Raw genomic sequence first — 6,000 nt, forward strand, 5'->3', positions numbered from 1 at the left:
ACAGAGTCGGAAGCAGGCTCCAAGCTGTCATCACAGACCCTGACACGGGGCTCGAACTCACGGACTGTGAGATCATGACCCAAGACGAGGTCAGATGCTTAACTGACTGAGCCACTCAGGCACCCCTAATCAGAATTGCCTTTAAGCAGGTGGTCTTAAGTTTTCCTGAAGCTCATGGAAAGTTGGGACAGTCCTGGTAGGTAAGCTTCTGGAGCCACAAACCGAGCTCGTCACGTACTGGCTATGGGGCTTTGGTAAGTTACTTTATTTCTCTGGATCTCCGTTACCTCATCTGTAGGTCCAGATAGCTCATGCAGCTTTTTTTGTGTGTGAAGACTGAAAGTTCTCATTTCTGTGGATCACGTCAACTGGGACGGTGGGTGGAAAGTGGCACGTGTGCACTTGGGGTTGGCTATTGTTATTGTGGCCGTGTTGTGTTCCAAACAGAAACAAAGATGACTTTCACTTTACTTGGAAAGAAAACTGAAAGCAAATTGAGCAAAATAGCAAGCCTGTGTGTAATGATTTCTGGTTACACACTAATGGATATAACGAAGTGCTTGAAATCTTAGCCCAAAGCATTGTAAAATCTCACTGTCGTGTGGCTCAATCAGGAAATACTTTGTTTTTTTTCCCCTGGATCACATGTGTTCGAAGAAATGAAAACCAAATCGGTTTACATTTCAAATTGAGTATCAGGTAAGGCACAGAGGGTGACCATGTAGGCTTTTCAAACCAGACTTTTTAAGGTCTGAATCCTAATTCGGCCAAGAGTGTTTCACTTGGCGTAAATTTCTTCATCGGCCTGATCTTGTTAACACATCTGGAAATATGGATGTTAATGTCACAGTCACACAGGGCATTTTAAGGATTCAAATGTATATTCAGCACCAAGAGTAGTGCTTGCGTGATAAATTAACCATATCTAGCGTACCATATAGCGTTGTGCACCAGGCCCCAGCCTACACTTTGCATGCACTTACTTATGTTACAGCTGGAGAAGCTCACGCCACGCAGGGAGTGTTTGAACTGGGATGTAACACCTGGAAACCTGCTCAATGATAATTATCAGCACGTTAGTTTAGTTTTTCCTAAATCTGTTCTAAGCAGGCCAGTTTCTTTTATGCATTCATTTGTCCCTTCCTCCCTTCCTTCCTTCCTTCCTTCCTTCCTTCCTTCCTTCCTCCAGGCATTCTCTCTTTCCTTCCTTTCTTCTTTGCTTCAACAAGTGTTTATTGAGAGCCTCCTACTTTTCAGAGAAAAACTTGGTAAATGTGAATAAAATACAAATCAGATAAATAAGCCCAAGTTTTTCCAGCAGAGAACTCACAAAAGTCAAGTCCTTATGGTATTCTTTGAACATATGTCCTATTCCTTCCAACCTGTCTTTTCCCACCCATTTAAGAGTAAGGTTCAGGAGCGGTAGACTTTCTTATTCAAAGTCAGGGCCTGCACAAGCCAGGGAGGGATTTCTTCCTCCAACTGCTCAAGATGGGGGTGGGCTGGGGGAAGCACAAGGCAGCCCCGTTTTGGCTCTCTAGTGGGAGTCAGCCATCTCTAAAGGCATCCACACGCAACTGGAAAACAGTCAAATGTCATCATCATTTTTCTGTAGCCAGGGACTTTTTTTCTTAAACACCTGAATATCTGTAACGTACTCCATGCTCCCCGATGTGTACCGTTTCCTGCAGGGATGTCCCAACAGCGGCTGCAACACATCAGCCGAACGTAGAATCCGTTCAGTTATTTGCAGACATCCTAACATCTCTGTGGTAAGTCTTTTTCTCACACATACCATACGTCAGGACTACCCATCAACTAGTATGCATCCCATACATCAAAAGGTACACAATTCGTAAATGCACGGCACGATGAATCTCTGGTAGACTGAACACATGTATGTAATGAGCATCTTGATCAAGAAATAGAACTTTGCCAAGAAGCCTCCAAGACCTTCCCTCAGGCCCTGAACCCTACCTCTGCCCCAAAGATAACCCTGTCCTGTTTTCTAGAAACCGTACTCTAGGTTTGCCGCTGTTAAAGTTCATGTGGATGGAATCACAACATGCCCGCTTTCTGTCAGGACTTTCTCACTCAATGCTGTTTGTAGACTTATCCATGTTGCTGTGTTTAGCAGTAGATTATTCATTTTCCTAGCTAGCATTTATTGATTCTATTGTTTGAATATACCACAATTCATTTAATTATTATTAAAAAAAATTTTTTTTTAACGTTTATTTTTGAGACAGAGAGACAGCATGAACGGGGGAGGGGCAGAGAGAGAGGGATTCACAGAATCGGAAGCAGGCTCCAGGCCCTGAGCCATCAGCCCAGAGCCCGACGCGGGGCTCAAACTTACAGGCCGCGAGATCGTGACCTGAGCTGAAGTCGGACACTTAACCGACTAAGCCACCCAGGCGCCCCTTATTTTATTATGATGAACGTTTGGAATATTTTGCTATCACACCATGAATATTCTTGTATATGCCTTTTGGTCAACATATACATGTGCGTTTATGTTGGGTATATACCCAGGAATGGACTCATTGCCTCATGTGGTGTATGTGTGCTCCCCTTGAGCACATATCTGCAAAGAGCTTTCCAGAGCGCTTGAACCAGTTTACATTCCCACCAGAATACTGTAAGAGTTCTAGCTGCTCCACATCTTCCTTCTCATTTGGCACTTTAACTGTAAGATTTTTGTTTTGTCTGGTTTAACTTGGCCACCCAGTGGATATGTAATGGTAGCTCTTTTTAGTTTCCAGTTCTCTGATGACTAGTGATATTAAGCACCTTTATATATGTGTATCAGCCATCTCTTTTGTAAAGTGCCTGTTCACGTCCCTTGCCCACTTTTGTATTGGACTTCCTGCATTCCACCCTCCCCTCCCCCCACAGTGGACTTTCTGTATTTTTAGTACAGATTTTTAGAAATTCATTGTTTATCATGAACTTTCTTGGTTACACACATTGTACATATCTTTAACTCTTTGGCTTTCTTGTTCACTCATTTACTGGTTGAAACTTAATTGATTTAATGAGTAGAATTTTATTAATTTGCAGAGCTGTGGTTTCGTGTATCCGTGTGAGTATTTAAGGAAATGAAATGGACTATTAAAGTGCTTCAGAATAAGATATTGTTCCTTGAAATTTTTACTTAGCTGTCTTGTGTGAGGGGACTGGCTAAAAGGATTCATACGACTCAGGAGCAGGTTTAACTCCCTGTTAGGGTTTATTCCAGGGAAGGGATGCAGAGTGAAAACAGGAAGAAGATGAAAACTCAGACTGAGTCTGGAGAGGTCTGCACAGGCTTCTGAGCCCTTGGCCTGAGTTGCTCAGGACGGACTTTCTCTCAAGCAGTGCACTACAGGGACAAGTACAAATTAGTTGGTCAGGGAAGCCTGCTTGAGTCTCAGAGTCTGGGTTTATGTGGAGGGCTAGACATGTAGGTGCATTCAGCTGTGACTGGCCACGGTCACCAAATCTAAGAAACCCAAAGGTGAATGAGGTGCCCATCACCATCCTTGGTGTGTGCAGAACAGTGCTGACAGGCCGATGTGGCATTGCTCCGGTATAGACACAGAATCATCAATGATTAGTAGAAAGAACCTTTTGAAGGGCACGTTTCTAGGGTTTGGCCAGGATCGATCGTGGCTCCGGTCTCCCCTGGAGAGATGCTCTGAGTGAGCTGTGTTGACTCTTTCTTCATGGGATGGCACATAAACTCTATTAGTGAGAAAATCAACTCCACAATACAATAGAGTATTTTTCAGATTGGAAGCTCACAAATGCATCCAAAAGAACTTTATGAAAGAGAAATAGAAGGCTTATGGACTAGAGTGTTTACCTGTTCCTTAATAAAGCAGTTACTTACTAAATGTGTCTACTTTGGGGTCCTTCATTACCTTCTTTCCCAGGGTTAGATTATAGAATCATCACTCCTTCCCGGATCTATTATGTCAATTCTTATTTTCCAACTTCACTGTTTATTTTGTGACATTCAGACGTATCGATGTAGAATTGTATGTAATATTCTCTCTTTTTGGAGGCCTTCACAATCTGTGGCTTTTTCCTTTCTTGGATACCTATTGTGCGGATTGCATTTTCTTTCTTTTTCTCCATTTGAATAGTCTACCTAGAAGTATATCTACTTCAGCAGGTTTTCCAAAACCAATCTCCTTTCCAAAATAAATATTAGTGTTTTCATTTATTATTTATTAATTACTGCATTTATATTTATTAATTCTTCCTTTCTGCTCCCTGCCCCTCCCATGAACAGAGGGGCCAGGATAGCTTTAGTTTTCCCATTTAATACTCCAAGTGTTGAAAACTATGACTTAAAAAATTTTTTTTTCTAAATGTTTATTTATTTTTGACAGAGAGAGAGAGAGACAGAGAGACAGAGAGACAGAGAGACACAGAGAGAGACAGAGCATGAATGGGGGAGGGGCAGAGAGAGGGAGACACAGACTCCGAAACAGGCTCCAGGCTCCGGGCTGTCAGCACAGAGCCAGATGCGGGGCTCCAACTCACGGACTGTGAGATCATGACCTGGGCCAAAGTTGGAGGCTTAACTGACTGAGCCACCCAGGCACCCCGAAAAATACGACTTTTTTAAATGAATGAAGCTGTGTTATCCATTCACCGAAAGACTTCACTGAAGGATCTTTCCAGCTCCCAGCTTCTCTGCTCTCCACCCACAAGGGTAGTTTGTTCCATCGAAACATCCACTTAAGTTGGGACCATCAGATTCTCTGTACAGGAATTTGAAACCAGAGCTCAAAAATCTGACAGATTTTTTTTTTCCCTTTATGAGTGAAAATATTCTATCTTCAATTGTCAACAGATATGAAGGTTGACTGAGCACGGGGGGGGGGGGTTGCAAGGTCTTTAATTTCACTGTCTTCTTGGTGGGGGGGAGGTAGGTGAAACGGAGAGGAAAACAAAGAAAGGACAGAGGCAGTGGGGAAGGGGCACGCAAAAAGGGTCAAGAGAGGCTCATGGGAGGACGCAATATGGGTGTTTTCTTCTTCTGTCTCCCATGTGCTGATTATACACATGAAAACACCTCTGCCCGCTAAGTGCCCCAAAGTCAGATTGCTCACAGAGAGTAAGAATGATCCTGTTCTCGAAGAGCTGAACTGCCCCTGGTCTATTAACCCATAGTTCAACCTCAGGTCTAAAAGTTCCTGCTTGTCAACAAGTTGTATTCCCTTCGGGATTACACATGCACCTGCGCTGTATTCAAATTGCTTAAATCGTAAAGTTTATTTGCTCTCCGTTCGGCCAACGTTTTCCACCTTTAGCTCAGTTGTGAATTTTTGACTCTTCCCATAGGATTTTGGTTTTCAGTCGGCCTGACCATCATCGTCCAAGATATCCTCAGCTAAGCAGTGAGCACACCACGATACGTCCAAACAGTCGTGTAACAGCTGCCGCACAAGGACAGCGATACCGTCGACGGCGGACTTCTGGCCGATACAGCTGCTACCACCACCGACTGGGACCGAATGCGGGCCTTTGGTTTGGCCCACGCGCACATCGGGAGACAACCGGGTTTGAGAGTCAGCAAAGGAGAGGGGTAAGTCCCAGAAGAGGGAAAAGTGCTCCTCGTTTGGGCAGTCGGAGCAGCTGCTAGGACTTGGGTGGGAGTGAGGGCCAAAGAGCCGGTCAGCGGGGAGGTTGAGCCAGCGGCCTGTGGGTAAGGAGTCTGCACTGAAGGGCCAGTGAGGGTGGGGAGCATCGAAGAGTCCCGATCTCTCTCTCTCCCTCTCTAACGCGCGCGCGCGCACACACACCCCACCCGGGACGTAAACAACAGCGGAGGCATCAGCAGTGCAGGGCCTGGGGGGGGGGGCCCGCCCCCTCCTCGCCCCCAGCGCCGGGCCCCCGGCACCCTCCGGGTGGAAGCCGGGGGTGGGGACCTTGCGCGCCACCCGCGGCCGTCCCCTCCCCGCCGCCGCCGTTCCGGGCGCGACCGCGAGAGGGCGGAGGAGCGCG

Source organism: Prionailurus bengalensis, chromosome A3 (genome assembly GCF_016509475.1).
Source record: "Prionailurus bengalensis isolate Pbe53 chromosome A3, Fcat_Pben_1.1_paternal_pri, whole genome shotgun sequence".
NCBI classification, from domain to species: domain Eukaryota; kingdom Metazoa; phylum Chordata; class Mammalia; order Carnivora; family Felidae; genus Prionailurus; species Prionailurus bengalensis.